This window comes from Pinus tabuliformis, chromosome 9 (genome assembly GCF_031772625.1).
Source record: "Pinus tabuliformis cultivar Carrire ecotype Pingquan chromosome 9, CPIR1, whole genome shotgun sequence".
Taxonomy (NCBI): Eukaryota; Viridiplantae; Streptophyta; class Pinopsida; order Pinales; family Pinaceae; genus Pinus; species Pinus tabuliformis.
In genome coordinates, this window is record NC_142307.1 from 1,332,382,143 (window position 1) to 1,332,401,255 (window position 19,113).

At 41.9% G+C, this 19,113-nt stretch overlaps 1 protein-coding gene across 1 annotated transcript in view; it reads right to left on the reverse strand.

Annotated features, from left to right (window-relative positions):
• LOC149153433 (uncharacterized) overlaps positions 1–19,113 on the reverse strand; it is a 317,859-nt gene that overhangs the window by 191,710 nt on the left and 107,036 nt on the right. The gene's annotated exons all lie outside the window — the stretch shown is intronic.

The window sequence follows — 19,113 nt, forward strand, 5'->3', positions numbered from 1 at the left end:
GGCAGCAGAGACAAATGAGCACCTTTTTTTAACCTGCCCTCTCACTGTACAACTTTGGCAACAAATTATTCACCTCCTCCAAAAACAGGGCAGCTGGCATGGTCTGTCGATCACTGAGGCTTGGACAAATTGGAATAGAATACACATAGACAACAAGTCCCAATGCATACCCCTCCTCGTATGCTAGAAGATCTGGTTGGCTAGAAACAAAATCATCTTCCAAGGTTCTCTGACTCGATGGCCTCTCATCACTGCAAAGGTTATCGCTGCTTACCATGAAATACCTGAAGAGACACAGCCCTCTACAGCTCGCCTGCACGCCCCTGGAATTATTGATCGAACTACCCCATGGGCATACTTCGATGGAGCAACCCAATCTCATGGATGTGGGGGAGGATCTCTTCTATACCTGTCTGACCAACACTATTACAAAATAAAAATGGGATTGGGGGAGGGTACAAACAATTATGCGGAACTGATTACCCTCAAGCATTTACTGCATTTTGCACTTGCACACTCATGCAATAACATACAAATCTTTGGGGACTCACAAATCATCATAAACTGGTTCAACAACAAAAATACATGTCATGCACATTCCCTCAGAAACATTCTGGATGAGATCATGGTTTATAAGGCACAATTTAACTCTATTATCTGCCAACACATTTACAGGGAATATAACGAGGCTGCTGACAAGCTATCCAAGGAGGCCACGGCACAACCGAGAGGACTGTGGATGATAACAGAACAGCATGGAGCAGAACAATATCATTTTTACCATCGGCCTTATATTGACAGATTTTATCCTCGGAGGGATCAGGCACAAAATTTTTTATGGACATAATGGCTCAGATTTTATATATGTATATATTTATGATGAAAACCTATCCTGTTTATGAAACTCTGAATCACCCTGCGTGGTGAATATGTACAGCTCTCTTATGTTTATGGCTTCGGCACATAATATTTTTTGTCCAACTATGAACTAGTTTCGACCAGTAGTTATGCATATGCCTATGGCATCTACTACATGTAATTTTTCAAACTAATGAAAGATTACGATTTTTCCCTAGGAAAAAAAAGATTGAGGATTTTGGAAGTGAACACGTGGAATACTTCTTTGGTTGTGAAATCGTTCAGTTGTGCATAGGGTCCAACTCTAGAATGAGCGTTATCACATGCCCAATCTGTGTAGGACCGTCCAAGCAACATTTATTAAGTCAAAATTTGTCATTAGTCAGATTTGGTATTTCTATTAGTTTTATAATTTATTGGATTTGGGTACATTCACAATGGGGACACTTAATGTGTCCATTAGCGATTACTTATTAGATGCACTTACTGTAAGGATATTTGAATTATGTTTGCTAACAGAATTAGATTGATTTCACTGGTGATTATATTGTTGGATTTTTATTTGGAAGCTTGATCTCTTAAAAGATCTTAGTAAGTGTGCCAAGTTAAATTGTTTGCGAGTTTTATATTTGGAACTCTAGCTACTAGGGAGAAATTCTAGCACAAAAAATTAATAAAAAAATAAATTACCCTAGCACACTACAGTGGTATCAGAGCACAAGCATCCTTCCAGCTTGTGAATGGTAGTTGATGCTCCCTAAAGACACCAACAATGCCACTATAAGAAAGAGGAGGAATAACTATCATTCTGCTATGGGGGACAGAGTACAACATGACCCTAGTATCTTACTACAAGAATTGTTACAGGGACAGCAGCAGATGAATCAATAGTTGCACTAGCAAGGGCAACAAATGATTCAAGGGCAGCAACAGATAGCTCAGGCCTTGACCCAAGGGCAGCAACAAATTGTGGTGCTAATCGCTCACCTCACCGGCTAGCTGACTGTCGTTGCCACCAATAGGACTACAACTAAAGGAAATGGGAATCATAATCCCATAAAGCAAGCTAACAGCAAGGAACATATACGGCCACTTCTACCTCAATTTACAGACAATCAAATGCCAGTAGGTCAAGAAGCAGTTGAGCCAAATCAACTACTAAACACTTATGCTCAAGACTATGCATGATTGGAAGAAAATACTCGAGCAACTATGTATTTCAATGAGTAGAGTAACTTCTGGTACCGGAATAGACCCCGAGGATAGCCTAATGGAGAATTAGCATGTAAGGTAAGTAAACTTCCTTTACCCTCATTTGATGGATCATCTAAATGTACAGCAAGAGCTTGGGTGCAAAAATTGGACACCTACTTCATGCTCAATCCTATGGCTGAGGCGGATGCAATTCAATTTACCACATTACACTTAGAATGGGAAGCACGAGTGGTGGTATCATGGTCTAGTAACTATGCGACATGTTAACATCACTTCTTATGAAGATTTTACACAAAGGTTGATAGAAATGTTTGACTGAAAGAACCCAGAAATCCACTTCAAAGAAATGGCACTACTCAAGCAAACAGGATCACATGAAGAGTTTATTGCAAAATTTGAACGCACCGCAGTTATGGTGACAAATATATCTGAAGAGAGATTGGTTATGCTTTTCACTGAAGCATTAGCTGAGACCCTCCAAGGATGGGTCAGAGCATTTTGTTGAAAATACTGAGAGGGGGGTGAATCAGTGTTTCTTAGCAATAGCACTTTTTAATCTTTTTCAGAGCATTAGTTACTCTTCAGTTATTATTATTGTTCTTCTTCAAATGATCATAAACAATGCTCAACAATAAACAACACCATACAACAATGCTGAAAGATAAAACAGAGGACACAAAGATGTTTAGGTGGAAAACCCCCTTCGGGTCAAAAACCACTGAACGCTTCTTTAGTGATTGTCTTCTCCCTGTTGGAAGAAAATTGATTACATCAAGATTTCAGCTACAATTGAGGGAGGCGTCAACCCCCTAATTCCTAGGCTACAACCTGTAGGACGCTACTAGACACTAATATCATGTTGCAATTGGAAGGACGCCCTAACGCCCTGTAGATTAGGCTACAACCTGATGAGTGCCCCAGCACTTTGTTTACTAGTTGTTATCGGAAAGGATGCTTCGCTACCCTATTAGTTTATTAGCCACAACTGAATGGACGCCACAACGTCCTATGCAAGCCACAACTTGCCCTAGCACTGCCCTACCGCCCTGAAGTGTTCTAAGGCCACAACCTGAAGGTGACTCCAATCACCTGCCTTGCACCACCCTGCCACCCTAATGAGCCAAAAGACCGTGTTTCACAATTTTCAGACTAGATCCCCTGTACTCTAAATCAATGTAGAATAGTTGTAAGGAAAATGTAGAATAGATATCGAATCCTAGTAGTTGTTGATCACTGTGCCCACAAACTGGTCGCTACACGATGCTACACAAGAAGCTATCACTGTACAACTGCACATCATTGTCACTACACACTGCATATCACTACCACTGCACAATTGTCATTATTGTTACTGCAAATCACTGTCACTGCATAATTGTTGGCTACCACTGAATGTTACTTCACAAATGAATAGTCATCAATGCTCAACTACTGCTATCATCAAGCTGCACATGATGTTGCAACCATCTGGCACTACTATCAAATGATGGCACAAACAAAGGTGCCTCAGGTCATCCCTAAGATCTTCTATAAATGCTCCCAAACTCTGCCCTTGGAGATATACTAGCATATGTGTAAACATTGTCGCTCAACTAGTCAAGCCCTACTATCCATCTTTACGTCAATATGCTTGTACAACTGGATGATAATGCCTTCAAGACCTACTGCAATGCAAAGTTACAGTTGTGTTACTTGTACACTCTCTCTAGGTCATCACTACAAGACAAATCCTTACGTCATCACTGTCATAGGTGTAAGTACCTCAATATACAGATGGTGTCAACTCACTATCAATGTCATATCTAGGTGTCAAGTTAATAGTAATGCATCACTATCATATAGTGTCATAGTCAAGTGTCTCATCATAGAATGTTGACTAAGTCAATCAATACTTCACATCATAAACAAGGTACGTGATGTCAAAGTCATGTAATTGTGTTAAGTCAAAGTCAATATACTGTATCAATGTCAATGTGTTACTTTCTATCCCATTACATTTAATCACATCACTTATTAACATTGTATCATTAGATATAGATAGTGGAAATCCTAACAAGCTCTTAAGAGAAGTGTCGCTAATGTTGTACCTACTTTTGTTCAAGGTGGCATATCAAACTTGTGGTCGTATAGATGATTACTATGTCATTCAAAATTATAGTATCTTATGTAATAAACCTGTTGGAAATAATGAGGGGAGGGTGAATCAGTATTTCTTTTCAATTGTTACTTTTACTAGTTAAATCAATTATATTTAGAACACAAAATGAACAATAGGAATAAATGTTTTTATTAATATAATCTTTATAATAAATTAGGTACAATATATAGGGCTCCAAACCGTTGCCAAGCACCAACCCTGTCTTGTCTAGGCACCAACTCCAAGGACACCAATCCTTCCAATTCTGAGGCACCAACCCCAAGGTCTTCGACCCTATCTTGTCAAGGCACCAACCCCAAGGTCTTCGACCCTATCTTGTCAAGGCACCAACCTTGGATTTAGGAGCATCAACTCCAAGGACACCAATCCTTCCAATTCTGAGGCACCAACCCCAAGGGCTCCGACCCTATAGTTTTGCTTTGTCAAGAAATGTTTTGATTGTATTACACTGATCTCAAAATCTTCTTCACTGTATTCTGTCAATCTACAGCTTCACTGCTACATCAATGACAACCTGTCTTCATATGAAGGAGTCTTCACAATTCTTCATATTGCCCAAACAGAGTCTACAAAGTTACCTCATGATGATTTCAAATAGCCATCATGATCTCCAATAATGTCTCCAAGATCTACTGATGCTTTTCAACAAAATATCTTTGATAAGCTGCGCTAAGCCTCAATGTCTGCACAAAAACAATTCTCTGTTTTTCAACCCTCTGTTCTTATTGTCACGGTAACTGCTTCAGGAGTGACTGTCGCGGTATCTTACTTCCAAGGAACAAACTCACAAATACTTCAACGCTGGTGTTGTCTACTGCTCCCTTCAAACGATGACTGATGAAATCTTACTTCGCTGGTTCAAGGTCATACAGATCTTCACAAAATTGTTCTTCAGGTTGCGGTTTGTACTTCTTCCATAGATTAATTCATCACAGGTCTGAACTGTATGAATGACCCTATGCGCAGTCAATCTCGACTTTCTTCGTTCTTCAATTCTTAATGCTCCTGTGTATTTCTCTTTTGATCGACCTTCGGCTTCCTTTCCTTTGTTTCTTCTTTTTCGCTCGTCCTTCGGCTTCTTTGAGTTCACGAGTTGTGAACTGTTACTTCCTTTCTGTATTCAATACCCGAGATCGATACCTTTAGTGAAACATTTTAACTCGTATTTATACGAGTTTCACCAATGACTGAGAGACACGTTTATTGGAGGGAGGTCGACTTGTTTATTTACGGAGAAACCATAAAGGAGAGGCTATAACCATATTATAATAGAAGTCTGGCAGTCCCCACATGCCACGTCACTGCTAATCACAATCACAACTTTTGGAGGTCTCTTATTACACAATATATTGGAGAGGCCCTTTTTAATATTCATCCAAGGCCCACATGGAGGTCCCACATGCCACGTTATTAATTGCAATCGCAATTTTTCCAAACTCCCGCAATCGCAACTCGTGAAAATCCCACAATCGCAACCTTATGGCTTCACGATATAACATCCTGATACCCCTACTGCCGATGGAGCAGATGTGATATAGTATCAAGCAGTTGTTAATAAATTTGTCAGGTCCACAGCCTCTATCGCAATCAGCGGTTCGGGGTCCACCACTCTATCGCAATCAACGGTCTGTAATACTATCGCAATCAGCGTTTTACCATGACATCCCGTTAAAACTTGTGATATGAATGTTTCGATACGCGAATGCGATATTACATTGAGTCAAAGTATAGTGGTGCAGTCGAGTCCACAATAATATCGCAATCGGTGTTTTAACATGACATCCTTTAAGACTTGCGGTACATAACTTCTGATGCTGCAAACGCAATAATACAATAAACCTGTTTCGATAGTCCTATCGGGTCCATATATTATATCGCAATTGGAACTCCAACATGACAACAGCTTTTAAAAGGACTTGTGATGTGGCAGATGCGGTGTTATATTAATTGTTATAAAATCACATCAGGTCCACACCTTATATCACACATCGGAGGTTTTGGGCGGTGTTACATAACTTAATATAATGGAACCACCAATGAAGTTCCTCCAATATAAATTCTTCGATGCGGTGTTATTACATGGTTCTATTCTTGGGTTCTTGCTCCGATGACTTCTCTTCACTCTTCCGCTCTTCTGATAACTGTTGCTCCTGTGGCTTATCTTCCTGTGACCTCCAATAACTCTTCCAAAGAACTCTTCTGATAGCTCTTCTTTGATTGCTCCTGTTCTTGACTTTCAATGGCTTTCCTTCTTGGGTCTACTGCTTCTATTTTGTCTGTTTATATATATATTCAATCCACTTGGCTCCTCCATCTCATCATATCATCAAATATCAAACTTTCATCACTATGAGCATTATGATCAATGGGCATCAATGGGCAATCATGTATCAAAGAATTTGCCATCACAAATGTTGCCATATTGACATCAATGACAACCTAAATTAACAATCTCCCCCTTTGTCATTGATGGCAATATTCTTTCCCTTTCAACATTCTCTCCCCCTTTGACATCAATGGCAAACGGGGTGCTCAGAGACTCCCCTTGTCGAACTGCTCCCCCTGTCAAACTACTTTTGTTCTTTATGAATAGTAGATCTTCATGGGTATGTTACTTCCCTGTCGTGGTGCTCTTCTTTTTACTCAAGATAGAAGGATTGTTGCCTCATCATCAGCTAACACATCATCCCTTCATGTCTCAAAAACTACTTTATCATGTCTTCAGCAATGCTTAAAGACGCTCCATTTCAATGCTTCCAAATAGACTCCAAATAGCCATACACCAAATGTTCAAGTCCAAGTTTTTATGCTTTTGCAATCTAAATTATGTTGTCTTCACAGTCAGAATTAAGAGGTCTTTATAGTCCGAATCAGGAGAAGATGCCACTGAAATTGTCTTTCTCGCTATCTTTCTTCAGATCCGAGTTCCTTTGTATTTTTGTGCTTCTCCTTAAGTTACTGAGCTATATTCGACTATGCCACATTCTTCTTTCTATAGTCCTTTTGATGAGCCATTCTTTTTTTTTTGTGTTCTTGAAAAAAAAATCTCTGCAGGTTATCTCCACTAGCAGATTTTGATATCCAGTCTGTGACCGTCTTTTAAATTCTTTTTACTGATTGGCATCTGTTTGCAATGCTTCAGTTTTGTTAGATGTTGCCAACTGCTCTTGCTTCAAGCTTCATTCCCAGATGTATTTATTTGTTTGAAGGTTGCCTCTATTTGTGTCCATAATTTACCTGTTCTCACATTAAATCCCTGAGTAGAGACATTCAACTTCTGTGATAACAGCGACATAGTTATTTGCCCTATTTCTCTAATATTAGATGGCCTTCTCTTCTGCTCCAATTTCTACTTAGTGATCAAGTGGAAAACATCTTCAACAGTAGTCCAAAGAATAGTTGAGAGATCATGTTCTTCAATGGAGTGTTCTTGAGAAATGATCTTTATCAAAGAATGATTGTTAATATAGCTCATCAAGAATTTCATAAGGACCCTTTCACGGATAGCTTCTGCAATAATGATCAAGAATAACAAGCTCCCCCTAACTATATGCACGGTCTCCTTTTGGTAGAATCCCATCATCAAATACTCGGAATATCAAGGATATCTTCATCAAGTCAACAACATGTGTTGTTGGCTGGAGAGTTCAGGAGATTTTCGGATTGTATTTGCTTCCTTCTCCATACTTGTGTAACTTTCTTCTTTTGCATGGTTCTAGCTTGTGTAGGAGCCCAAGTCAAGTTACACTCACGTGCCATATGACCAATGTTATGACATTTGAAGCATTCTATGTTGTTCATGAATAAGAATTCATGATTTCTTGCAGAATTGCTTCTCAGAGATTGACAGGACCATTATAATTATCTTTGTGATATGCCCTACAATCTTTTGCCATGTGCCCAAAGTTTGTACAAGAATAGCAATAACCAAGAAATATACTTTCGTACTTGGGAGATGGAGATTTCCTTGATGTACTTCTGAAGTCTTTCTGCCTTGAGATCCTTTGATGATAACCATTGCTTCTTGCATCCTTGATACCATCTGCATTTCTTCTTCGAATAGGACTTTCTTCATTGTTGCCTTGACTCTTAACCTTGCCTTTGTTGGAACTAGGAGCATCAACATTTCTTTCTGGCTTCCTTACATCCTTGTTGTTTGAAGCATTATCATTCTTGCTTGAGGATTCTCCTTCATAGCCAAGACCTGATTTAGCAAATGGGGATCTTTGATGGTTGAGCATGTCAACCAAGGCTTGGGAGCTCTTCAAAAATTTATCCATCCCTTCTACCTTTTTCCTGAGGGAGACAATCTCTTCTTCCAATCTTTCGCAATCATTATTCTTAGCAAGTTGTTTCTCCTACTCTTCCTTGATACGTATTGCTTCATTTGCTTCTATTTTAAGGGAGATGATATCTGACTTCATTTTGAAAATTTCTTCATTTTCTTTTGCTAGATTATTCTCCATTTCTTCCTTGATCTTGGTTGCTTCACATGATTGGGCCTTAAGAGAAGTGATTTCAGATTTTAACTTGGTGATGTCATCATCCTTTTCTTCTAGTTGGCACATCATGGTGTTTCTCTCTTTTTCTGCATCATCAACTTGTCCTTCTATGAATGTCAAAGCTTCCATTACTTTCTCAACTCCTTGTGCTTGTTTCCTTGCTTCTTCTAGTTGAGATCTAAGGGAGGAGACCTCTTCCTTGTATTGACCAATCTCTGCTTCAAGTTTGTTCAAGTTTTTGTGCCTTTGTTCAAGGTGGCTTGACAAGGTATCTTCCCGTTTCTTTGCCTTATCCAATTGATTTGTCATGGATATGACTTCTTCATGATGCTTTCTTTTGCTTTGATGAAATTCCTTCTTAAGCTTGGCAAGCTCTTCATCCCTTTCTTGTACTTGAAGCTTGACAAGGTCGACTTCCTTCCTTGTTTGGTCTTGGTCACCAGCTAGTGCTTTCTTCTTAAGTTCCTCGTTTTCCTTTTTCAAATTGATAATCTCTTCCATGGCAGCCATAAGTTTAGTGAGGAGATCTTCTTCAAAATCTTTTTCATTCTCTTCATCTTCTAGGTCTTCTTTAGCCTTCATGTCATCATTCTCATTTTCAGCTTCTATGATGGGTTATGGATTTCCTTCTTGGTTTCCATCAGCTTCTTGACTAGTGGTCATGGTCAATGCTCCTTTTGAGTGAAGGTCATGAAGTTTGTCCCATATAAACTTTGCTGACGAACATTTTTCTAAATTGTTCTTTATAGAATTTGGTAGCCCATTCAAGATTGTCTTCATTGCTTTTGCATTGTACTCCTTGGATTCTCCATCCATCATGCTATCAACAATCACTGATTTCCAGACTTCAGTGCCTTGAGTCTTTACTTTCTTCCTTGGTTTTGCCATTTGTGTTCTAATTGATCAACCTTCAAGTTGTTAGGCTTTGAGTGAAGGTATTGGCTCTATACCAATTGTTGGAAATACTGAGAGGGGGGGTCAATTAGTATTTCTTTTCGATTGTTACTTTTACCAGTTAAATCAACTATATTTAGAACACAAAATGAACAACAGGAATAAATGCTTTTATTAATATAATATTTATAATAAATCAGGTACAATATATATAAGGCTCCAACCCGTTGCCAAGCACCAACTTGGTCTTTTGTGAGGCTCCAACCTCTAGGGCGCCAACCCTGTCTTGTCGAGGCACCAACTCCAAGGACACCAATCCTTCCAATTCTGAGGCACCAACCCCAAGGGCTTCGACCCTATCTTGTCAAGGCACCAACCCCAAGGGCTCCGACCCTATAGGTTTTTTTTTGTCAAGAAATGTTTTGATTGTATTACACTGATCTCAAAATCTTCTTCAATGTGTTCTGTAAATCTACATCTTCACTACTACATCAATGACAACCTGTCTTCATATGAAGAAGTCTTCACAATTCTTCATATTGCCCAAACAGAGTCTGCAGAGTTACCTCATGATGATTTCAAATGGCCATCATGATCTCCAATAATGTCTCCAAGATCTATTGATGCTTTTCAACAAAATATCTTTGATAAGTTGCACTAAGCCTCAATGTCTGCACAAAAAAATTCTCTGTTTTTCAACCCTCTATTCTTATTATCGCAGCTACTGCTTCAAGAATAACTACTCTAGGAGTGATTTTCGCAGTGTCTTACTTCCAAGGAACAACTCACAAATACTTCAATGTTGGTGTTGTCTACTGCTCCCTAAACGATGACTGATGAAATCCCACTTCGCTGGTTCGAGATCATACATATCCTCACAAAACTATTCTTCAGGTTGTGTTCTGTACTTCTTCCTGTTGTAGCGGCTACAACCACCCTCCAAAATTTTGGCCTGCACCTAATTTCGGAGCCTCCCTTGGGAGTTTCACTTGATGACTGTGCACCCTCAAGTTCACTCCGTGAGCCTGTGGGAGTCTTTGCATCCACCTTGCTTGTTCATTCCACCCAAGTTTATAAGTCATGCTTGCGACCATGTTCTGGTTATGCTCAAGGTCTTCGCTTCGTGTGTACTTGTTGTGTTCGCTATGAAAGCATCTGTCGCACTCACACACGGAGTCACATTCACTGTCGCACAAGCGTCGTCACGGTTGATCAACGATCAATCACGAGTGTCACGCTTGTCGCTTGCACCGTCAGCCAATCATGTTGAACATGTGTGTTTGGATGTTTTGAGTTGTTTCGTCGTCGAGTCATGTGAGTGTGTGTTTGCATGATCAACTATGCATCTTTCGATCATTCACACACTTAGTCATTTTGCTGAAGTTTTGACGATCGGACTCCCCTCTGACAGCTGGACCATCACCTCACCATCAACTCGATTGACTGTCACCCAGAACAGCGCAGAAGCACCAAGCAAGTCTTTCCAAGTTGCGCTAATTGCAAGCAATCTAATCAACTTTCATGTTGACCACCCGAACAGTCGGACCCGGCAACCACCCCGGCACTGACTCCCCTCAAAAATTTCGCAAAGGCTATTAACCTTGCCCGCTCTACGAACTGAGGAAATTGCGCAGACAGGCCAGATAGACACCAAGTGCCCGTCCCTGTCTCCCTCAGAAAATTGCGCAGTTTTCCCAATCAATCCTCCCGACAATCGACCTACTGCTCATCTAGGAAATTGTGCAGTTTTCATGAGCAGACTTTCTGCTAGACAGCAGTCCGCTCAGCTCATAAACTGCGCATAGATGATCAGCAAGCCAGCCTATCAGCCTCAGTACAATTTTCCTCACCAGTGGCTCCTAACAACAGACAGTCAGTTCCCTCCAGGAATTGCGCAGTTTCTGTTGCCAAGCACCCAGCAGCTGACTGTCTGTTCCCCTTGGGAATTGTGCGGTTTCTTTTGCCAAGGACCCAGCAGCCAACTGCCAGTTCCCTCTGGGAATTGTGCAGTTTTGACTGCCAGGCTCCCGGCCAATTCCTCCCAAAAACTACGCAATTTCTGCCTATTGATCCTCCTTGCAGCCCAGCCCGTTCCTCTAGAAAATTGTGCAAATTTTGCCTTCCAGCCCCTGTTGCCCACTCGTTCCGGAAACTGCGCAGATTCTGCCTACCTTGCCTTCCTGCAGCCCGGACTATCCCTCCCAAAATTTGCGCAATTTTGCCTTCCAGCCGAGCCGAACCTCACAGACAGTCACTATCGACTTGGATTGCCCATCTTCATCACTCAGTGACTCTTGCGCAGTTTTCATCAGCAGTGCCCGGAGCCATCATCCCGCTTCGCAACCTTGCTGCCTCTCTCGGTCACCTGCATCCGAAATGATCATATGTCATGGTAGACTAGGAGGTTTTTGGATTTGATGTTGTCTCGTCATGAGTGACTGCAGGCACAGGTACACTAACAAACATGGCACGACAATGAAAGGGATGAACGAAGGGAGCACATGCAGAAGGACAGGTTCACCAACGAACGAACGAATGATGCATGCGAAGAGATGTGCTCACGAACAGATAATCATGCAAAGATGTGTTCGCGGATGGACGGACGAGCAAACATGCAAGATGTGCTCACGAATGGACGAACGGACAAACATGCACCTTTCGCGAACAGATGAGCCTGTCAAGCCTTCCAACATGCAAGCAAGGAACAACGTGCCAAAGCATCATCAAGTGAACCAAAGACCATCGAAGACTCCGCGCACTTTGCCATGCGAAGGTGAAGTTGTGCTACACCATGAAGACATCCATCACCTAGCAGCATTGTAGCTCGACATGCACTCCAACAGTAGCACGAATGTACCAACACTGTCATGTCGAGTCATGTCGCCCACATCTCTACTATGGGCTATGTTGTCAATCAATGTAATGTAACGTGGAAGTCCAAGAGACCCACTTGTTGTACAAAGAGTCATGCAAAGTCGAAAATTCATGGAAGTCAAACAGTCATGAGGGTAGTCGAACAACCACAAGGATCAGTTTCACCCTTGGCTATAAATACCCCCTTCATTTGTACATGAAAGGACTTTTCACCTCAGCTCATCCCACATAGCCAAGAGAGTCTGTAATCTTTTCTTTGAGGAGTAAGTAGTGGCTTCAACACCCCGCTTACGGGGTTAGTGATGTATGGTGTAATGATGTGTCTTGGAGCTTTCGCTTAATTCAAAAGTCTACTAACAGGCCAGCACGTTTTCACACATGTATTGTAACTATTGTAAGACTAATCTTGAACACTTGTAATGCATGTTGCTTTAACCTATGTTGAAATACATAATCTGTTAATGGAAATGTGTTGTATATGTTGTTAACGTTGTCTTGCCCGTGGTGGCTATCTCCCCAGACATTAGATAGACCTTTCGCATAAAGCTTGTTGTAACAACCGTTGCACTTGTTCAAACTCATCCGTTGAGTGTTGTATGTTTTATCTTAGGACTGCTCCTCCAAAAGCTGTGCACATCCTGTTGTGTTGTGTGTTCCTAGCCGAGTTGGGACTTCATCCCAACCAACTTGGGACTCACTCTCACCCTCTCCCCTTACAGTGAAAGAACCATTGACACAAGTACACTAGCATTCACCAGGCACGTGAACCTCACTTCTCGAAGGCAAAGCAGACCACTCTCATGTGCTGACAAGCAAGAGTTGAGGCAAATCCTTAAGACAATGGCAACCGGGCCATCATACCGAATGGGACTCCCACACCAAACGGTGTGAGGTCTAGTTGGGACTTCATACCGGGGTGATCCCCTGAATGTTGGCGGGTCCAGCACCGTCAACACTTTCATAGATTAATTCATCAGAAGTCTGAACTGTATGAATGACCCTATGCGCAGTCAGTCTCGGCTTTCTTCGTGCTTCAATTCTTAATGCTCTTGGGTATTTCTCTTCTGATTGACCTTCGGCTTCCTTACCTTTGTTTCTTTTTTTTCGCTCGTCCTTTAGCTTCTTTGAGTTTGTTGTAGCTAAATCTTGCACCTTCGACACAAGTGCAGCAGGAGACAAGGAAGCTCCCTAGAGACAACCTATGGGTTGATTGTAGACCAGTGCCTAAGACATCTTAAATAGAGGAGTGCTTGTAAGGTTATATGTGAGGGGGTTGCAACACTCCAATCGTCACATAAAAAGATATAAGGGCGCTTGATTCATTCCTCCAAAGGTATGAGTTATGTACTTAAGGTATTCCCTCACACACACAGTTCCCAGAAGTATCACCTAGAACAGCGGAGGCCGGTTACGTCAAAGGTGATTAACAGCGTAACAGTGTTTGTTGAGTAAATGATAGAGGACGAGGAGGGGGAGTAACTCATCATATAGAGCTTGAAACATCCCGCATTCCATATTGAACACATAGAGCTGCAAGCAATGGGAAATTCTACACCTGTTTGAGTTACAAGCAGAAATAATGGACTGAAAGGAGGATGGGTGTTGTGATTCATGAAGAGCAGTTTTTTTTTTTTAACCACATGGTGAATCGGTAACTGCCAGTCCTAATCTATGGGAGACCCAGGATCAATCCTCGTAGTTGCCTCTATAACACCAGGAGTACATCCAACTACCTGCAAGTCGATATACTAAGATCCTATGATTTTAGCAAGAGCTAGACTCACGTGCCGCCAAGACGGGATTGGGGAATCTGCCCCTTTAGCTATCACCACAACAGGCCAGTGTACTCAATGAGATTTGAACTGTGGTCTCCCAGGCTTCGCCCAAGTAGACTTACCGTCAAACCACACATCACTGTCTTGAAGAGCAGTTGTTAAAGATATGATTTCAATAATCTAGATAGGCACTAGCATTAACAATGTTGATACAAATGGATCTGTGAGGAACTACAGGCACATGCATAACATATCAATACCAATGAATCTGTGAGGAGCTCTTGAGATATTTCTAACAACAGTAATCACATGAATTCAGAGAAGAATAAACAGAATGGAGTTAACAAGAGGATAACACACTGTAATGCTAAGGAGGAATCACCACCATTTCTGTGATAGTCTAAAGATTTGCCTGTGTAAAGTAATACAATCTAAGATAACAATGATTCACTTACAGAGTTATGAGCCAAAATATGGTATCACAGAGTTCTGCCCTCGCGGGTCTGAGAATCTGGAACCCTTGTTATGGATTTCATCCCCCTATTTATAAGAAGAGGGGGAGAGCTTTGAGTTACAATCAAAATATTTGAGCCTGAGCCCCAGCTGTCATGCTAGACTAGTTGTCTCGGCTCTATAAGGCTCTGCTACCACCTACCTAAAGATCACAAAAGGGATCGAATCCCTTTCTTGGAAAAAATGCAGAAATAAATGCAAAGAGAAAGAAAATCAAGGAAAGAGGAGGTGTCCCCTTGCTGCTTCAGCGTTGGTCTTGGATTGAGCCACGTCCCTGCTGTCATCATGCTTCTCTCTGCTGCTGAGGCAGTTCACTGCTGCTCGACAGATTTCTATCAATTCTTCCTTAACTAACTGAGTGACCTATTCAATGGAGTAGGAAGCAAAGTGGGAGAGTTGTGTGCCCCAGTGGTCGTTTTCTGTGTAACGAAGTGGAGCACCATGCCGTGCCATTAAGACTTCCTGAGTCCTCCCCATATCGATCTGCAGTTGCACCATGCCTTATTTAATATCACGGTTGCCGACCCATCCACCCATTTAATCTATGCAACAGCGCTATCAGTGCACCATGGTCGCGGGTCATTTAATCATTTAAAACCCACGAACGGGCAACACTTTTGATTTGCTCTTAGGCCCCTTATTACAGCCCCTTTTATGAATTTCCTTATACAACCGGGGATTGGAACCAAAGGCCCATGTGTTTGGCGCTAAAGCTCTCAATAACTGTGCGAGGGGCCTTTTTCTTTATATCACAGAAGCCCCTCATCAGCCAATTTTCCGGACCCGAAATCCTTATAGATCGCAACTCATAATATATCGCATCCATTGGGAAGTGCCCGCATATCGCAATCGCCTGTTGGAGGAGAAGGCCCCTTACCCATTTCTTTGTAGCGGGCCGATAGTCCAAACGTGAGGTCCTTATAGACCCTGCCCTAGTCATTTATTGCATCCGGAGGAGGAGCCCCGCATATCAAAATCGCACTACATCGTTGTCTTAAGCCTTTACCCCTTAACTGCTGCAATCGTCGGTCCACGGGGTGACGTCATCACTGCCACGTGTCACCCTGTGAGTGGTGACACGTGGCACTTGGAAATAGCCCCATGTGACCCCTGAAAACATTAAAATTGGGTGACATGTGTCCTCTACCACGTCATCAACTGTACTGCCACGTCACTGTTGACGTCAGTTATCCTATCAGCTCAGAGGACCAATCAGAGGCCACCACGTGGTCTCCTGGAGGAGAGATAAAAGAGCCCGCCCGGCCTTGTTTTGTCATGCATTTCCTGTGTAGCCTTCATCGACCCTCCCCCAATGAAACAGTGAGAAATCGCAATTCACAATCAGCTGATGGAGCCACCGGTATCTCTTTAAGTGGGATCCCTTTGCCTTCATCGATGGCCGATGTGCGATATTGCTTGTGGCTCGACACGTGGCCCCCACAAAGGAGAGAGAAAGGGGGTCCACTTGCCCTGTTTTGCACACCTTTTCCTTTGTTAGCTTTTTCAGTTCTTCCCTGGCGATGTTACATTATACCGCGGGATCGGCCCCCCTGCGAGATCTGTTAAGTATGGAACCCGTCGGTCCGCCGATATGCGATGTGCTCTGCAAACTGCGATCGGGTCCCAATTGCGATTGTCTCCTCAAACTTAGCCATTTTTTTGGGTTTTCTGAGTTTTTCAAGGGGATTCTTCAACATGCTTTAATTTCTGCCCCAGGAGTCCATTTTTGGACTTCCATATACCACCGGAAAGATTTTTCCGAGCACTACGCAATGGAGTGGGTCCCCTCAAGCTCAAATAGCTTCTGTGTCTTAGAATTTGGCATCAAACATCACTGCTATTTGGCTTTGGAAGCAACTAGTGACTGATGAAGCAGTGAGTGACAACAGAGTTCACGAGTTGTGCATTGTTACTCCCTTTCTGTATTCAATACCCGAGATCGATATCTTAGTGTTTTAACTCGTATTTATATGAGTTTCACCAATGACTAAGAGACACATTTATAATAGAAGTCTGGCAGTCCCCACATGCCATGTCACTGCTAATCACAATCGCAACTTTTGGAGGTCTCTTATTACACAATATATTGGAGAGGCCCTTTTTAATATTCATCCAAGGCCCACATGGAGGTCCCACATGCCACGTTATTAATCGCAATTGCAATATTTTCGAACTCCCGCCATCGCAACTCATGAAAATCCCGCAATTGCAACCTTATGGCTTCACGATATAACATCCCGATACCCCTATTGCCGATGGAGAGGATGCAATATAGTATCAAGCAGCTATTAATAAATCCGTCGAGTCCACAGCCTCTATCGCAATTGGCGGTTCGGGGTCCACCACTCTATCGCAATCGGCAGTCCATACTACTATTGCAATCAGCGTTTTACTGTGACATCCCGTTAAGACTTGTGATATGAAAGTTCTGATACACGGATGCGATATTACATTGAGTCATATTATAGTGGTGCAGTCGGGTCCGCAGTAATATCGCAATCAGTGTTTTAACGTGACATCCTTTAAGACTTGTGGTACATAACTTCCGATGTTGCGAACACGATAATACAATAAACCTATTTCGATAGTCCTATCGGGTCCATATATTATATCGCAATCGGAACTCCAACATGACAACAGCTTTTAAAAGGACTTGCAATGTGGCAGATGTGGTGTTATATTAATTGTTATATAATCACGTCAGGTCCGCACCTTATATCGCACATCGGAGGTTTTGGGCGGTGTTACATAACTTAATATAATGGAACCGCCGATAAAGTTCCTCCAATATAAATTCTCCGATGCGGTGTTATTACATGGTTTTATTCTTGGGTTCTTGCTCTTGTGACTTCTATTCACTCCTCCGCTCTACCGATAGTTGTTGCTCCTATGGCTTATCTTCCTGTGACCTCCAATAACTCTTCTGAAGAACTCTTCCAATAGCTCTTCTTTGACTGCTCCTGTTCTTGACTTTCAATGGCTTTCCTTCTTGGGTCTACTGCTTCTATTCTGTCTGTATATATATATTCAATCCACTTGGCTCTTCCATCTCATCATATCATCATATATCAAACTTTCATCACTATGAGCATTATGATCAATGGGCATCAATGGGAATCCATGTATCAAAGAATTTTCCATCACAAACACTGCCATATTGACATCAATGACAACCTAGATTAACAAAACCCATAACTATACTCTCATATACTAAGTCACTTGTAGGATAGTTATATAGACATCCTCACTGCAGAAGCTATCATGTCAAAATTGGATCCTCTTACTTGTTCCTCTGCCCTAGTTACTTTCTCACAACTAATATATTATAGAATGTCTTTATGTCAATAAGCTCTATTGACTGTTGAAAGTTACAATCACTGTTTAAGGGTATGTCACTACACTTGATCCAACTATAGTGAGTGTTGATCAAAACCCTTGCAAGTACCCTTCTGTTGATTTGGGGTAGCATCAAATGTGCTCTAGCCACAAAAATTGGTGGAGAGGCTAAAGTACATGAGATCTCCAATACCCAGAAATGGTTTGGGCAGATTCTAAACAGTTTGAGAGATATTAAAATAAATAATATTTTTAATGGAGTCCCTAAGTATAAACTTAGGGAAAATAAAATATTAATGTGAATTAATATAAAACTGTGTTAGAAAGGTCCAAAAGTCATGGATCAAGCCAAAGTTAATCTTAGTCGTTAATTAGGGACTTAATCTCGGCCGTTGATTTGTCAATGAGAAAAGTATAAGAGGAGACTTGGAGAATACATCGAGTTGATCAAGATTTCGATTTTTTGGGGCAGGGTTTGTTGTGGAAGTCGAAAGAGTGATCAAAGTTGCAGCTAAGGGGCAGTGAATACAGAAGCAGAGAGGTAGAGATAGTACTAGGAGGATCAGCGCAAAAATCGGGAGAGAGGGGCGCAGAGCCAGCCAGAGGTTCACACAGAGCCAGCCAGGGCTCACGCAAAGGCAGCCAGGAGCTGCGCAGTGCCTCAGAGAGCCAGCGTGGGTGACGCAAAGGCTCTAAGGGCTGACGCAATGCCTCCAAAGGCTGACGTGGGGTGATGTAGGGTGACACTGGGCAGACGCTGGGCCAGAAAGCGCTGACGCTATCCCTAGAGGCTGACGTTGGGGTTTCTGTGGGGCAAATTGGAGCTGGGAGCTGTAGGAGTGTTTATCCAGGGTTTCAGCCGAAACATCTGTCTCTGACTAAGAGGTACTACTGCCGAGATTATTCTCTGTTGGGTGAGCTAGTTTTGGCACCCAGATTGTATTCTGAAACTGCTTAATAATTAAAACCCTCAGATAGTTGCATCGGT